The 18220-nt window shown below is 44.4% G+C and overlaps 1 long non-coding RNA gene across 3 annotated transcripts in view; it reads left to right on the top strand.

Moving 5' to 3' along the window:
• The window catches only part of LOC115645974, a 58499-nt gene that overhangs the window by 16555 nt on the left and 23724 nt on the right, over positions 1-18220 (top strand). For 2 of the 3 annotated variants that reach the window (XR_003998886.1, XR_003998887.1), the window contains exon 4: positions 5746-5801. The exons of the other annotated variant lie outside the window; for it this stretch is intronic. This is a non-coding gene — a long non-coding RNA (uncharacterized LOC115645974). The remainder of the gene's footprint in view (positions 1-5745; positions 5802-18220) is intronic. 3 annotated transcript variants of the gene reach the window in all.

Raw genomic sequence — 18220 nt, 5'->3', positions numbered from 1 at the left:
GTTTTTTTTAACCTTTCTATGTAGGAAACACTAGATTTTTACAGTATCTATTTCTTTTACTTTCTTGTTTTGAACAGTCATTTAGGAAGACTAAGGATCCAGGTTATAATGCTATCACTATGTTTTCTCTGAAAACCAATGTATCACTTTTTTCTCTATGTCTGTAATAAATGAATTCTCATAGCAACCTAGTTGGTGGGATTTTCATCTGTCTTTGTAGGTGAATTTTCTATATTTCTGGTTTAGTGACCTGATGACTTATACCTCTCCTGTCTGTTTTTAAGAAACTTAGTTTTTAACTCCTCCGTTTAAAAAAAAAAAAACTTCCTGAATTCAGTTCTATTTTGTGATGCATCACTCAGATTTTTTTTGGTGGGGGTTGGGGGAGCAGGAGGGGAAGCCATTTAAGCAAGAAAACAAAATAGTGAAACAGCTCAAAGAAAATGCACTGAGACAAGAGGAGAGCATCTATTGAAACATAATCATCCTTCACTTTATAAATGCTCTGATAAAAAGAAAATTGATCTAGCTAATTGCAAGTTTAGGACACTACTCATTTGAGACACCTAGAGGATTGACTTCCAGTATTGCCACTGACTTTGCTCTGAAAATTAATGTATTGCTAACATAATTATAACCTTTCAGTGAAAAGGATTTGGACCACCTAACATTTCCTGGTTAGTGGCGAGCTCTAGAATGAAAGTAATGGAAAAATTGTATGGAAAACTATAAAAGCAGCAAAGAATCCTATGGCACCTTATAGACTAACAGACATTTTGGAGCATGAGCTTTCGTGGGTGAATACCCACTTCGTCAGATTCATGTAGTGGAAATTTCCAGGGGCAGGTATATATATGCAGGCAAGCTAGAGATAATGAGGTTAGTTCAATCAGGGAGGATGAGGCCCTCTTCTAGCAGTTGAGGTGTGAAAACCAAGGGAGGAGAAACTGGTTTTGTAGTTGGCAAGCCATTCAGAGTCTCTGTTTAATCCTGAGCTGATGGTGTCAAATTTGCAGATGAACTGAAGCTCAGCAGTTTCTCTTTGACTGAGCTTCAGTTCATCTGCAAATTTGACACCATCAGCTCAGGATTAAACAGATACTGTGAATGGCTTGCCAACTACAAAACCAGTTTCTCCTCCCTTGGTTTTCACACCTCAACTGCTAGAAGAGGGCCTCATCCTCCCTGATTGAACTAACCTCATTATCTCTAGCTTGCCTGCATATATATACCTGCCCCTGGAAATTTCCACTACATGCATCTGACGAAGTGGGTATTCACCCACGAAAGCTCATGCTCCAAAACATCTGTTAGTCTATAAGGTGCCACAGGATTCTTTGCTGCTTTTACAGATCCAGACTAACACGGCTACCCCTCTGATACATGGAAAATTATTAAATTATTGATATTCTAGGTCCTGCTTGACTTGAAATATAATATAGAAGGAGATAAAGAGAAGGAAACAAAGAAATATACAGAGAAAGTGAAAGATCAAGAAAAGACACCCATAATATAAACATTTACATCTTATGTGAGCATTTACTGGTCTGGAGGGCTTAAGTAAGATTTGGTGGGTGTAAGGAGGCGCCCTGGCTCCCTGCCGCGCCTGAGGGGGACGAGCCAGAGCAGGCGCCTCAGTGGGCGGAGTCAGCACGGCCTGTCCCCACCCCCCGGAAGTCAAGGGGCGGGACAGGAAGTATAAAAGCCCGGCCCCAGCACTCAGTTGGCCGCTGGCCGCCGGAGAGCACAGACGCTGGTGCCCGGGCTCCTGCCTGGCCGGACCTGCCTTGTGCCCATTACCCAGAGGAGTGCTGGCCTGACCTGCCTCACGCCCATTACCCGGAGGAGCGTTGCTCGGACCTGCCTCGCGCCCATTACCCGGAAGAGCGCTACCCAGACCTGCCTCGCGCCCATTACTCAGAGGAGCGCTGGCCTGACCTGCCTCACTCCCATTACCCGGAGGAGCGCTGGCCGGACCTGCCTCGCACCCACTACCCGGAGGAACGTCGGCCTGACCTGCCGTGTGCCCGATACCCCAAGGAGTGGCATGAGCTTCCCCACGACCGGTACTCGGAGGAACCTATGGTCTGGGACCCATCAGACGACGCCGGCAAGAACCAGGTACCCAGAGAGGGGGAGGTTGGAAGTGGCCCGGGGATAGCCGACCCTGGTTTGGCTCCAGAAGAGCCCGAACCCATGTCAGTGTGTTGCGGCCAGGATCCCCACTGACCGCAGCGGGTCTTGACCGCTGCTAGGGCCCCGGGCTGGAACGCAGTGGAGTGGGAGGGCCTGCGTTCCCCCTGCCACCCGTAACCGGGTGGCAGACTCCCCCTCTTCCCGCCTATTGCCACTGCTCTGCCCTGATCCAGAGGGCCAGAGCGAATTAGACTTGTGTTTGGTGCCCCGCCTGAACCACGGGCTGGGCCCCGTTGACTGTGCCACTGTTCTGCCCTGACCAGAAGGGCCAGAGCTAATTAGACTTGTGTTTGGTGCCCCGCCCGAACCAAGGGCTGGGCCCCGTTGACTGTGCCACTGTTCTGCCCTGACCAGAAGGGCCAGAGCTAATTAGACTTGTGTTTGGTGCCCCGCCCGAACCAAGGGCTGGGCCCCTTTGACTTTGCCACTGCGCTGCCCTGACCCAGAGGGCCAGAGCGAACTAGACTTGTGTTTGGTGCCCCGCCCGAGCCAAGGGCCCAGACTGACACGGTGTTTGCTCAGCCCCTGCTAGGGGCCTGAGCCCGAACTATTACTGCCCGGCCTGTTCAAGGGCCTGGGCTGATACTGTGTTTGCTCAGCCCCGCTGAAGGCCTGAGCCTGAACTATTGCTGCCCGCCCTGTCCAAAGGCCGGGGCTTATTGACTTTGAGAGCCCTGACCGCGGCTAGAGGGCCGGGGCTCTACCCTGTTTACAGACCCTGTACCCCGCTCAACACCTGCCGAGGGCTAAGCCTACCCGGACTGCGGCGCGCAAGGAGGCGCCCTGGCTCCCCGCCGCGCCTGAGGGGACGAGCCCCGACACAACCGGCTTACAGTGGGGCACAGACTTTTTACTGGTCCTCTGAGCAGGGGTGAATTTCACTCTCATTCTCAGGTTTGCATGCTCTCTATCTCTGGTCAAATTTATTTTTTCTTTACGGGAAAACAGCCAAACCAGATTTATATAATCATAAATATGGCTAAATATTTATCAAAACATTTGGGATAGATCCACAAAGGGGATTTAGGCTTAGCATTGCAAAACCTAAATTAGGCACCCTGGCTCCCTATACAATGTGGAGAGTTAGGCATCTAAGAGTGGGATTAATGTCATCATGCTGAGCAGGAAGCTGGCTACCCAGTAGGAAATGCTGAGGAGAGCAGCTGAGGACCTAACTTCTGCCCCTCAAAAGGACTTATGATCCTATCTCTGCTAGGGATTCACAGTCATGAACCCTCTCCTGGAGATGGGTGCCTAATCCAAGTCAGTCTTTTCCTGAAGGAAAGAAAATAGGTGATGTGGTAGTGCATATGGTCTCATTTGTGGCTAAGTCTACACTTGGAGCTGGTGTGCTAAAAACATCAGTGAAGTAATAGGGTAGCGCAGGCAGTGGCTCATGCTAGCTTCCTGAGTTTATACCAAGGAAGACTGGGTGGGAATGTATTTAGGCAGCTAGCCTGAGCTGCCACCAGTGCTGTCGAGGGTACATTGCTCAAGCTAGTGCAGACACTGTCTAAGTGAGCTGGGAATCACATCCCCATCTACAAGTGTAGATGTAGCCTGTGAATCATCCTGGCATTTAGAGACAGGACAGAGCAGCAGCATCAGGCATATTTGCACATGCCCACTGGCAGAAACATAGGCATCTAGGGGATTTTCCAGTGGAAATTCAGGCCCTACAAGGTTAATTAGCAGCTGAAAAGGGGTTTTGAGGATCTAAACTTTGGATTTAGATGCTTAAATCTCTTGTGGATCTAATCCTTTGAGACGTTAGCTGAAACATCACCTGAAAGAAATGACTCATTCTACAGTCCATCAGTTAAGAAATAATAAGCTAGCATGAGTATTTATTTTGACAGTAACAATGTCCACCCCTCAACCACAAATGCAATAATCACACCTTCCTTAATATTTTCTAAGAATGTTTTTACCTAAGAGTGAATGGAGCTACAATATTAAAAGATTAAATTAACTTGGTTCGCCAACAAATCTGCTTTCATATGCTCTGTCTTTTGGGTTTTTTTAATCTGTTTTTTTTTAATAAAATTATTATAGATGAAAAACAAATTATATTACTTTGACTATCACATCATAAACTGATCTATGGACTATATTTTAAAAAAAGGCTGCAGGGAAAATAGAAATTCTCTAGTCTCACATTATAAGAAACTCAGCTTGATTTTTATTAGATCCTTTCTCTTGCTATGGAAATTATCAGAAATGCAAGTTCAATTTAATTCATATTACAAATTAAACTTGGGACACTTGTTTGAATCAGTTAATCTATAGCTATCAGATGAAGGAGGTTCTTTCAAAAATGGCAGCTATCTTCTGTCCACCCACACCGCATCCCATCCCACTTTGCTCAAAATTAATTTCTAAAAAAGAAAATAACCTGAGTCACTTTTGATGGACATTAGTGTGGATTTTACCTCATATTTAATCTGTAGAATCATGAGGAGTGCAGTGTCTTGCTTATTTACATGAAACTAAACTTCAAATCATATTTAGAGCCATGACCTTGCAATGCTAGTTCTGTGCAGGTCCTTAACTTTTGATCTTTTTTTTCCTATGAGAGTTATCTTGTTGTTTTCAATGGCTACACCAGGAATCGGCAACCTCTGGCACGTGGCTTGCCAGCATAAAAACCCTGGCAGGCCGGGCCAGTTTGTTTACCTGCTGCGTTGGCAGGTTCAGCCGATCCTGGCTCCCACTGGCTGCGGTTCGCTGTTTCAGGCCAATGGGGGTGGCAGGAAGCCGCAGCCAGCACATCCCTTTCCTGCAATGCTTAGCTCAGCCCCCACTGGCCTGGGACAGCGAACCATGGCCAGTCGGAGCCACAGTCAGCCGAACATGCCGACACGGAAGCTAAACAAACTGGCCCAACCTGCTAGGGTGCTTACCCTGAAGAGCCACATGCCAGAGGTTGCCGATCCCTGGAATTCACAGTGTATAAAGTTAAGCACATAGGTACGCCTTTGTAAGATTAGGGCCTTACTTGTTCAGGAAGCCAAATTCTGCTCTCAGTTACATCTGTTATTTCTAGAAGTAGAACATTATTGTAGAACATTAAGGATTGGTATCAAATTATGGCAGTCATTGTGCATATACACACATTAGTACATCTTTTGACACCAATGGAGCACACAGAAAAAGCTGATTGCACTGACTTTGCAAAATCAGGAGAGGCATGATATAAGGTATGCTCATAGGGAAAGTAGACATGTTTTGGATGGTGTTTTCCCTAATGGAAAGGGCACTGAACTGAGAGAGAGAAGTTCTGGGTCTGTTCCTTGCTATGTCCCTTACTAGATGTGAGACCTCAAGCGATTCACTTCTCTTCACTCTCTGCTTACATTATAAGCTCTTTGGGACAAAGACCATCTCATATTGTAGGTTGCAATATAGGATCCTGATCTCAGCTGGAGCCTTTAGATGCTACTGGAATATAAATAACTATGTGCAGCAGCCCTAACAGAGCAATGACTGCTACTTGCATCTCTTTGAGCAAACTATACCTAATGCAATACATTTCTCTTACAAGCGCAGGAGTGAGGAAATGCTGTGGAAGAACTTTTGCAATATATATAGAAGCAGAATAACAAGTGAGTATGTGAAGTGGCTACACCACTTTCCCTGCATTATATAGATTTTGGTACATAAAATCACACATTGACTCTTGCAATACTTATCGACATAAAAGAAGACAGTAATGTTTAAGGCCACAATCCAGCAAAGCACTTAAGCTTTTGCCTAACTCCAATCACATGAGTACTCTTCTTGACTTCCATGGGATTACTCAAATCTAGGCAGACATTAAAGTGCTTTGTTGGATCAGCGCCTAAAGGAGCACTGTCAAGTAGTTTTTAGGCACTTATTTTAAAATGATTACGCTAGTAAAAAATCTTATCCAGAATCCCTTTTTATTTATGTAAAACAGTCATTCTTTATATTACATTTTTTCTTTTAAAAAGGCCATTGTTTTGTGGAGGCCCTACTCCACACAAGAGTAACTATTTGTTTACATGCATTCCTTCTTTTGACTCCACATCAATAGAAAGTTAATATAATGAATGGCTAAGAATTAAATAAATTAACCTTGCATTCCCACCGATATTGCTGATGATATTGGTTGATCACCAGTGAAAGACTAGTTTGAGTGAAATTCAGTATTACTATATTACACCTTAATATATGTGAGTCTATGCAGCTGTGTTGGCTGTAGGCATTTAGAGGATGACATTCAACTTCTTAACTCAGGAGTGGGATGTTGCTTTTTTGGATGCTTTTCCAAAATAGAGTGTAATTTGGAGACCTGTATCTGTGCAGTTTCAGTCCATTGTCATCTTCTTGGGCCTGCCTTTAAACTCCCATTTACTTTCAGCCTAGTCAAGACCTTCTCTGCAGCTCCAGGCCCTCACTCCAACCCCAGATATGCTGCAGCATTTGATTAGTACAGGACATCTTGCTCCAGCCTTTCACATCAGTTGAATTTCACCCAAAAGCAACCTGTCTTGGATTGTGCAGCATTTAAAAAACATGATGAAATGGTTTGCCAAATGGTAAAGGACAAAATGGTTAGGGTTGGAATCAAATGTTCAGAGTCAAAGAGGGATTATAAACACTGGGAGGGCAAAAATGTAAAATTACTGATTTAAAAAGTATTTGACTTGTGTCATTTTAGGCATGTTACATTAATTACTAGGTAAATTTTAATATCACAGAAAGATGTATGTTTTATGTCTTTATATACCTGCCCCTGGAAATTTCAACTACATGCATCTGACGAAGTGGGTATTCACCCACGAAAGCTCATGCTCCAAAACGTCTGTTAATCTATAAGCTGCCACAGGATTCTTTGCTGCTTTTACAGATCCAGACTAACACGGCTACCCCTCTGATACTATTTCATGTATGTTTACAATAGTTATTTCCAAAAACAACCAGGCAAAAAATAATCTTCTAGAACTGCATGAAACATGAGTGGATCTGACAGGACATAACACCTCCTTTTGAGCAGTTAAAGTCTATCATTTAAAAATGTATTTTTATGGTATGCTTTAAAACACAGATTAGAGTATATATGCTAGGCACTTTAAAAGTCTCTTTAGTACCATTTAAGTGTATCATGGAAATAGATATTTAGATTTTTTTTAATGCATGTTATCTATTTAATGCTCATAGTCGACCATATTTACTCACTATGACCAACCATTTTACACAGGTATGAAGAACATTTTAAAAACATGCACTACTATTTGACTAGAGACTAATAAAAGCTTTGTAATGAGTTTAACCTTAATACCCTATTTACACAATTTGGAATATAAATTATTATTCCTAGAAAATTTCTTATGAGAAGCCATTTTTCATGCATATACATCAGTTTTCAAAGTTAAATATTTTGGTCATGTGGGGCTTTTTTATGATTTCAAAGTACTAGAAGAGAATAGCCTGGGTTTATAATGGGGGTCAGCAACCTCTGGCATGTGACTTGCCAGGGTAAGCACTCCAATGGGCTGGGCCAGTTTGTTTACCCGCCGCATCGGGACTATGTCAAACACCTTACTAAAAGAAGAAAATTATGGTTTTTTTGGCATGATTTGTGCTTGACAAATCCATGTTGGCTATTCCTTATAATGCTTTTATCCTCTCGGTGCTTTCAAATTAACTGTTTATTAATAACACGTACATAGAAAAAACAGAGTAACATTTGGACATATTTCTTCTAATTTCTGTTGCCATTGACTTCTATGATTTATTTACACCAAATTCCAATAATGCTTTTTGTGATTCTGATGTCTTCTGGGGTTTTTGCACCTATATTACATTGTGATTTGCTAAATATTTGTTAAAGCATCTAATAAAATATATAAATAAGCGTGGTAAAGAAACACAAACTGATGCAGTAGGGAAAAAAGAGAGACTGGACTTCTTTTGTAGAAACTTTGGTAGAAACTAACTGAGAAAACAAAAGGAATTTTAGGTTTTAGGTAAAAAGACCTTAAAATGCCCCACATAATAAACATTAAAAAAGTAACTAAGTCCTAAGGACTGGATCCGTAGTGAACAAATGGTAGATATACAATAGTAGACTTTGACATTCGATATTGCAAAAAAAATGTGTCTGTAGCCCTTAGAACAATAGGGATCTAATTGTTCCAGGCACTATTGTAATACCAAATAACTACTTAATGATAAAATAACTCTACCCTTTAAATGTAAAGGAAGAGAGAAAAAACAGTTACAGATATTAATACAAACTATGTGTCTGATCTTGCATCAGCCTCTACAAGCCTGGACCACTACACTAGAGCTGATTGAAATCATTTTCATTGTGCAGGTCAGTTTCACTACTGCTATTCAGTGATGGACAGCTGTGAAACTTAGAGTATGTCTACACAGCAGTCGGGAGACATGATTGCAGCACGTGTTGACATACATGAGCTAACTTGATCTAGCTAGTTCAAAGCTAGTTTGAGTAAGAATACTAGTGTAGCTGCAGCAGCAGGAGTAGAGATGTGGATTAGACTCTTGAGTTCAACCCCATCCAAGACCCTGGGCACAAACTTGGAAGATTAGCTCATGCTGCCCCCCTGCTGCCATGGCTACACTGCTATTTTTACTTGAATTAGGGTTGATCTAGCTACATGAAAGTTAGCTTGGGTATGAATACATATCCTGCCATCATGCCTCCTGATTGTAATGTAGACATATGCTTGGAGTCCCGGAGCAGTCTACATAGCAAGGCTACCTAGAATACCCTGGAAGCCCTGGGTTCTCTGGCCCAATCTGGGACAGTTCAAATGGTGGGGCTGTCATAGACCTTAACATGCTGTTGAGGAGCTCAGTGGGCAAGCTGGAAAGAAACTAGGCAGAAATCTATCTAGCAGGGAAGTTTCAGAACACTGTCTGTGTTCCATCAGAAGATTTATCAAAAGCAGCATGTTTCTATGAAATGTTTAGCTTTTGATGTATCAGCAATTTCTTACCAGTTCTACGATACCCCTGTGTGTAGCAATACTTACTTCATTTGTACAATTGTATGTGCTCTACGGTGTGAACTAGTGAATCCCAGTGCAAGACCTGTTCCTTAGACAGCAGAGGAGAACTAACATTCTCGAAAACAGAGAACAGTGGTCATCCATGCTGGGTGGGGCAAGCATTTCCTCAAAACAAATATGTCCGAGACCAATGCAGGTTTGAGTAAGTATTTGATTGAGAGAGGAAAATCAAAACATGACAGATTGAAATTTGAAACCACATGGCCATTTATTAATGGGGATAAGTTACAACTTGGGCTGGGGAGGAGCACTTTTACCAACTAGCAATACTATCAGAACAGGAATACACACACACAACTTTAAACAGTCTATTTACATCCAGCAACAGGAAACCAAATGCTCTATGATTAACTGCTCACTAAAATCCAGAATAGATACACAAAACTAAGTAAACTGTGCACACATTAACCAAATATTGTAAAATACACCAACTAACCACAATAGCAATCAATACAACAACTTGGCTCTCATATACTGTATACACAATTTTGCACCAAGTAAGAGAGGGGAAAAAAGGGGAAGAGGCTAAACAAACAGAATATTTACAGAAATTAAAATGCACATACCACACTCCAGGCGCAGCTGGCCAGCAGTACAGACACCAAGGGCATGACGAATTGGGGGAAATAATCCAAAAAAAGACACGACACTACACGGCAAAATCTGGAGGAGACCCTGGCTGAAAGGATGATCAGGCCTTTCAGCTAACACGTGGATAGTCCTGCCATTTTTGGTGCTGAATACAGTTTTATTTGAAGACCCTTACTCATGTCAGCGTCTGATTGGTCCCTAGCTCCTTCACCTTCCAGGTTACGAGCTGGTACCCTCTACGTAAACAGGATCTACACCCAGCACACTATTCTTTTGCACACAGCATGCTGGTACTGTAGCACATGGCACCAACCTGACCCACAGTTGACCAGACAGAAAATTCGAGAATAGGGACAAAGCACTATAATGTTGCACACCGCATCATAGGGTAGCACACAGCACTACAGTGTTGCACATGGCACCAATGTGACCTTTTGACCGACAATTGGCCATACAGATGCCATGTTTGAGCATAGGTTTAGGGTTGCAATGAAATAGATCAAAATAAATCAAAAGACAAGAACAGAAAAGGAAATATATTCACAGCAAATACAAATATATGAGTTTTTAAATAGTACTTAGAACTGACCGCCTCTTTGAATTCTTGCTGCTGATCCAGGAAATAAGGAAAGGATCCAGTAAGTCATTTTGCTAAAGCGATAACAACAACCAAAAATAGAAAAGAAAAAGAAAAAAAAAGGCTTAACTTCTAATTAGATTGTGCCCTGGATGCCATCAGTGCATGATAAGGGAAAACAAGGCAGGCAGAGTTCCCAGGAGAAATTATTTTTGAATCAGCGAGATTCCTCCCTAAGATCTTCTGAGCAGGGCGTACTGGTGCATATGCTGCTCTATTCTTCAAAAAGCTAGCTCTGCTGATTGGCAGGGAGGAAGGGTGGAGCCATAGCCCCTGTACACCCCTATCTAGCACCCACAGGGATTCGAAGGAGCAGGCTACACTGCTCAGTGGGATTCTGAATGTCTCTGTACTTGCAGTGCCTCCTCACTCCACTTGCACAGAATTTAGCCAGAGCTGAACTGTACTAGTTAAGTTTTATTGTAAACATCTTGGGTCAGGGATTTTATTATATGCTTATATTGGATTTGTAAAGTGCTGGGTGCAGTTACAGTGCTGCTTGAATAATAAATAATAACAAGCAAGTCTTGTTTTCTGCATTGTTTAAGAAACACACTTTCTAGCTTGATGTTCACTTTTCCCCCCTCCCCATGTTTGCCATATCTTCTAGAATGCAGGGACTAAAGTTCTGCCCTTATCTCTAATCTCCTACAAAGCTCGGAGGAGAAGCACTGTGACTCACATACCCTGGGGGAGGTAGGGGGTGTCATTGTGGGACTATGCCTCATGGTCCTCTGTGACCCTTTCCTTCCCACAGGGAATGCTGCACTCAAAGCCCAGAAACTGAACCCTTATAGGGGCATGCAAAGGAAGGAGATTTATTGCACCATACCCTTACATCTATCAACCCCAGGACCAATCATCATCTGGCCCCTCTCTGATATTTCCTTAGCATGTGAGGGTCTACATGGGTCACATTGACTCTCAGTGAGTAAGATCTTATTTTTTAATTTTTAGGCTACTTGTGGAATAAGGTACCACTCAACATGTTTAAAGGGTTACACATTATGGACCTTTGTTCTGTAACCATGTTATGGATTCCACCCCTAAAAATGACTCATAATTCCATTGAAAATACTTTGTTAAAAAGATATCTAGATATATGATCATACACATAAGTAGTTGGTTAAATATGTTAAAATACATTTGATTCCTGTCTTGCAAATTTACATGAGCATCTCAACTAGATGTACACCAGGAACTTTTATTACCTGACCACTCTTAAAAAAGCCATTTTTGCATATTATGCCAAATGAAATCTATGCGAGCTATAAAATCACAGAAACATTTGGGTTGGAATGTGCCTTTAATAATAATAATTATATTTAGCACTTACACAGCAGTTTTCATTGGCAAAGCACTTTACCACCACTGTTAGCTACTCAGTTCTCACTAAACCTCATTGTGGTAGGCAGCTATTCAACCTCCCTGCAACATGGTGCATTGTTAGGTGGCAGATGATTAGTCACTGAATAGAACTGAAAAAAAAATAACATATAAAATTTTCAGCTAATCAGAAAGTTTTTAAAGTACAGAAACTTTAAAATAGCTAGTTTTATGGGTAACCAGGTATCTGACAGAGAGACAATCCCAACAGATGTGTTCATTAAATAGTACAATAGACGATGTCACTGTAATGTACCACCATCAAACACAGGGTTAATTCATGACCACCCATGTTAAGGGAGGTGAACTGTCAAGGTGGGTGAACAGAGGATGGGCAAACGGAGTTTGCCTGGTTGTTCACCTGTGGGGGAGTTCCCACAGAGTCTTTTGACTTTCCGGCTTCTGTGAGCAGTAAATCCAGCATCTGAAGAGGCTTTTAGAAAAAAGGCAATATGGATAGTGAGTAAGCAGCTCTTTTGACCTGCACAGGATGTGCCATGTTTGACTTTTCTCCCAGAGGATAAAAGCAACTTTGTCCATATGAAGTGCAAGCTGGTCTCCTTATTGGAAGAAAAGGTTAAAGGACTAGAGACCCAAGTATCAACCATGCATTGTATCAGAGAAAATGAAGACTTTCTGGCTAGAAGTCAGTGTTCGGTACTGCAAGCACAGCATGCTGAAGAATCAGAGAGGGCAGTGCAGAGTGGGGAAGAAAATTGGCAGCATGTGACCTCCAGAAGAAGAAAGAGGAGAATTCAAGTACCCCCAGTGCAGATAGAGGTAAGAAACCATTCTCAAACTCTTTGCACAGGTACTACGGTGGAGAATGGTTTGGAAGAGTTATCTGAGGGAAGACATCAGAAGGAGACCTCATCGACAGGAAGGCATGGGATGCATTGTCCTAGAGATGGGGATTCCATGACCACCACTCCCAAGAGGAGGAGACGAGTGGTGGTGGTCAGAGACTCTGTCCTAAAGCAGACAGAGTCATCCATCTGCTGTCCAGACCAGGAAAATCTAGAAGTGTGCTGCTTGCCTGGAGCTAGAATTCAGGATGTACAGAGTGTCTGCCAAGACTAATCAAGCCCTTGAACCGCTATCCCTTCCTACTTCTCCATGTGGGAACCAATTATACTGCCAAGAAAGACCTTGAGTGTGTCACTGCAGACTACTTTGCTCTGGGAAGAAGGATAAAGAAGTTTGAGGTGTAAGTCATGTTCTTATCCATCCTCCCTGTTGAAGGAAAAGGCCTAGATAGAGACCATTGAATTGTGGAGGTAAATGCATGGTTGTGCAGGTGGTGTCGGAGAGAGGGCTTTGGATTCTTCGACCATAGGAAGAGATGGGATCCATCTAATGAAGAGAGGGAAGGGCATCTTCACAGGCAGGCTTGTTAACCTAGTGAGAAGGGCCTTAAACTAGGTTTGACAGGGGATGGTGACTTAAGCCCTGAGGTAAGTGGGGAAGTGGGATACTGGGAGGAAACACAAGGAAGAGGGTGGAACAGGGGAGGCCTCCTGATTCATACTGATGTAAGCAGAGTCAGGATGAGCGCTACCCTGACATCTGGTGGTGAATTTTAGGGAATGTGGAAAGAATTCCAAGAATTTCAAGGAGTGGGGAAAGATTTGCATTGGCATCCACCCCCCACTTAGCATAAGCCCACAGCAGACTGGGATGGTTATTTTAACAGCTCTGGGATCCCCAATTTCTTTGTTATTGGGGCAGGAAAAAAAAAGTTTGTCACCCTGATTGTGTGAATGGGGAGCTGTGGGACTGCTTTGTGACAGAGATGACTCAACCTCAGTTGTGTGATACTTGCTAAACACGGGACATGGGTTCCAAAACCCCATGAAGAGAGAGAGAGGTTGGGGACTGGTGTGTGTATCTGATGGTATGGGCTCCTTTTAAGGGCCTGGAACACCAGTTGCACATCCTCCTCTCTCCACTGTTAAAGAGTAGAGCTAATTTTGATTCCATTAGGAGTCCATCTAAAGACTGCTGAGCTGAATTCATGTTGAGCCAATGGTGCACCAACACCAGGGCTCCCCTACTAAGAGCTGAAATCACTGAAGGGACCGAGCTGAGCTGAGATCACCGAGTGCTGTGTTAACCTGTGGGTGAGCCTGAAGACCTATCGTTAAGTGGCTGGCAGAGCGGAGCAGTTTGCAGTGTGTTGGAGCAGTCCATGGAGCAGTGAGCAGAGTGAAGTGGTTTGCACAGACAGCTGGACAAGCGGCACAGCTGGTGTGGTGGAACGGGTCGTGGTGAAGGCTGCAGCAGAACTTCACAGAGAGGTGGAGCAGTTGGCCCTGGCCCACATAAGGTGCCCCTTAACATCCTGTGTGGACTCTCTCCCCCTTCCCTTTCCACCCAGGCTGGGGAGTGGGGTAAAACACGGCAGATAAACTCTTGAATTCTGGGGTGGCACTGACCAGAGACTTTTGGGTTGTTGGACTTTGGGGTAATTGGACTTAAGACCCTAAAAGGGGAAAGGATATTGCCAACTGTACTTGGAGGTGGGTTTTGTTTATGGTTTGTGTTTCTCCAGTGGGATGCCGCATTGTTTCCTTATTAAAAGGATTTTGCTACACTCAGACTCAGTGCTTGCAAGAGGGGAAGTATTGCCTCCTAGAGGTGCCCAGGAGGGTGTGGTATGTAAGTGTCCCAGGTCATTGGGTGGGGGCTCAAGCCGGTTATGCATGGTGTTATTAAAACGGAACTCCTGGATACTGAACCCGGCCCTTGTTGCTGCCAACTCAGAGGGGCAGAAGGGTTACACTGAGAAAGTAGGGCAATCAGCTAGTTATCTTAGATGTTTGTACAAGAACGCAAAAAGCCTGGGAAACAAACATGAAGAATTGTAAGTCCTGGCACATTCCAGGAACTATGACGTGATTGGAATAACAGAGACTTGGTGTGGTAACTCACATGACTGGAGCACTGTCATGGATGGGTATAAACTGTTCAAGAAGGACAGACAGATAAGAAAAGTTGGAGGAGTTGCACTGTATGTATGTAAGAGAGCAGTATGATTGCTCAGAGCTCCAGTATGAAACTGGAAAAAAAGCTTGTTGAGAGTCTTTGGGTTAAGTTTAGAGGCGAGAGCAACTAGGGTGATGTCATGGTGGGCATCTGCTATAGACCTCCAGACCAGGACGATGAGGTAGATGAGGCTTTCTTCAGACAACAAGCAGAAGTTTCCAGATCACAGGCCCTGGTTCTCAGGGGGGACATCAATCACCCTGACAACTGCTGGGAGAGCAATACAGCAGTGCACAGACAACCCAGGAAGTTTTTGGAGAGTGTAGGGGACAACTTTCTGGTGCAAGTGCTAGAGGAACCAACTAGGAGCCATGCTAATCTTGACCTGCTGCTCACAAACCGGGAAGAATTGGTAGGGGAAGTAGAAGTGGGTGGCAACCTGGGCAGCAGTGACCATGAGATGGTTGAGTTCATGATCTTGTCCTGCAGGAGGCAATCCAAGCTCATTTATTCCAGCCATGCAGTTTACCAAACATTTGAAGATTCTGCAAGAGAGTATGAATTGCATAAAAAATGCCAGTTAATAATTTGAACACAGCCTTCAGTGATATTTAGCATGTATTCAGTGTTTCCCAAGTCCAGTTTCCTGGAATGAGACCTGTACCTATTTAACTAACTTTGAGTACAAACGATAACTGTGGTTATTTATACTTACCTGGAACTACCATGTCACCATATCAATAGAGATGTCCTTCTCCACCTTGATCTCTTCTGTAATCAGGCAAAGTGAAGATGTCTTCACGATTCAGAAATATGTTCAGTGTGTACTGTATGTTATTCTGCATTACAAAACAACTTAACTTTATTTAGGCTTTTGCATTAAAAAAGTTTATTCCAATCCCAACAAACGTTTCAGAGTGAAAAATAAAAGATAGTATATGGAATAAATTACTGAATACAGTCATGTAAAAAAAATGAGGAATATAGTCCAGATTAAAGCAGTTAGTCATAAAGTCAATAATAGAGATCCAGGAAAGAGAATTTAAGAGGCATTTGGAAACAGAGGAATTTTTAAAGTTAGATTTGGCATGAGACGGGACATTTTTAAGGCAGAGAAATTTAGGAAAGCAGTGACATATATTAGGGGCAGTGTGGGAGAGGTCCGACAGGGACAAGGTTTTGTGTCCGGGCAGTGGAAGTGGGAGGATTACTGATAGACTGTGATTTAAACACAGTCTATCAGTAATAGTTTTGAAGATAATATCCACTAAATAGTAGAGCTTGCTAAACTACTCATTGCAATGAACATACACGACAAATACAGCCCATTTTTCTGTTTCTTAGTCATCCAGGAATATATTCTGATTTCTGGAAATGTACTTATTATTAACTATTATCTGATAGTGTAGTGAGGCGCCCTGGCTCCCAGCTGCACCTGAGAGGGCTGAGCCCCTGCAGCCTCCAACGTGGGCGGAACCACCACAGCCTATTCCCACCCCCCGGAAGTCAAAGGGCAGGACAGAAAGTATAAAGGCACAGCCCCTGCAGCCTCCAACATGGGCGGAGCCACCACCACCCGTTCCCACCCCCCCGGAAGTCAAGGGGTGGAACAGGAAGTATAAAAGCACAGCCCCGGCACTCACTTGGAGGCTGGCCGCCGAAGAGACCAGACGCGGGGGGCCAAGCTCCTGCCCGGGCCGAGCCTGCCCCATGCCCAGTATCCTGAGGAACCCATGGTCTGGGACCCACCAGAAGATGCCGGCGGGATACAGGTACCCAGAGAGGGTTTGGTCGGAAGTGGCCTAGGGGTAGACGACCCTGGTTTGGCTCCCGAAGAGCCTGAACCAATGTCAATGTGTTGCGGCCAGGATCCCCACTGACAACAGCGAGTCTTGGTTGCTGCTAGGGCCCCGGGCTGGAACGCAGTGGAGTGGGAGGGCCTGCGTTCCCCCTGCCACCCTTCCAAGGGTGGCAGACTCCCCCTCTCACTGGCCTAGGGAGGCCTTTCTCCTGGGCTCATAGACTATCCGTTTGCTCAGCCCCCTGCTGAACGAGCTGAGCCCTGAACTGCTTAGTGCCCTGCCCTGACCCAGGGCCTGGGCTTTATAAACTACTGGTTTGCTCAGCCTCTGCTGAAGGAGCTGAGCTCTGAACTGCTTGGTGCCCCCCCCCCCCCGCCACCCCAGGGCCTGAGCTTAGAGACTATTTGCTAGCCCTACCCCTGCTGAGCGGTCTGAATGCTGACTTATTTTGCCGCGTAGTGAGGCACCCTGGCTCCCAGCTACGCCTGAGAGGGCCGAGCCCCAATGCCGGACGTTTACAGATGATAAATCCCATTGAACTTTCATAAAGATAGAATAATCTCGTACTGCGTAGGTAGAGCAGGGGCTGGCAGCCTCTAGCATGCAGCTGCCAGGGTAAGCACCCTGGTGGGCTGGGCCAGTTTGTTTACCTGCCGCGTCAGTAGGTTCGGCCGATCATGGTTCCCACTGGCCGCGGTTCTCCATCCCAAGCCAACGGGAACTGCAGGAAGTGATGAGGGCAAGGTATGTGCTGGTCACGGATTCCTGCCGCCCCCATTGGCCTGGGACGGTGAACCGCGGCCAGTGGGAGCTGTGATTGGCCGAACCTGCCCGGCCTGCTAGGGTGCTTACCCTGGCGAGCCGCGTGCCAGAGGTTGCTGACCCCTACGGTAGAGTGTGCAGTGGTTGGGGAGGTGAAAGTCACCAACTTCTGATTACTTCCCCTTTAAATATAAACACTTGCTGATCTTCTCCGTTCTCAGATGTTATACCCTACCTGCCTCTCCAGTTACCCCTATCTCTCTCCCTCATCTCCAAACTTCTTACATGAGCAATCTGCAACCATTTCCTTGAGTTCTATGCTTCAGCTCTGGCCTGTATTTCCTCCTGCCTGGTTACCACTTTTTCCACTGCACCTTCATCAGGTTTCTCTTCCTAACCATATCTCCAGGCCTGTATTCCTTTTCCTCCTCAATGTTTTTTGTGCTTTTCACACTGTTGATCATACTTTTCTTCCAGGTTACTGTTGGCTTTCACAAGCCCTCTCTTGGTTCTCCTCCAATCTCTCTGTACATTCCTCCATCATCTTGGTGTATCCTTCTCCTCCCCTCTTCAGCCTTGTCCTTGGATCTGTGATCATCTTCCTTTCCACCTCTGGTCGCATGGCTTCAGCAATCATCTCTGTGGTGATGACATAAATAATTAAGCATGACATTAAGCAACAGTGTTCAGCAGTCTACATATTAGTCTAGTGTATGTGAAAGTTCTGTCTCCAGAGCTCACAAACATTCCCCATTAGTCAAGAGTTTCACTCTTCAAGTGGAATATTATTGTTAAGA

Source organism: Gopherus evgoodei, chromosome 1 (genome assembly GCF_007399415.2).
Source record: "Gopherus evgoodei ecotype Sinaloan lineage chromosome 1, rGopEvg1_v1.p, whole genome shotgun sequence".
NCBI lineage: Eukaryota > Metazoa > Chordata > Testudines > Testudinidae > Gopherus > Gopherus evgoodei.
The sequence above is the reverse complement of the archived record's forward strand: the minus strand, read 5'-3'. Positions and strand labels throughout refer to the sequence as shown.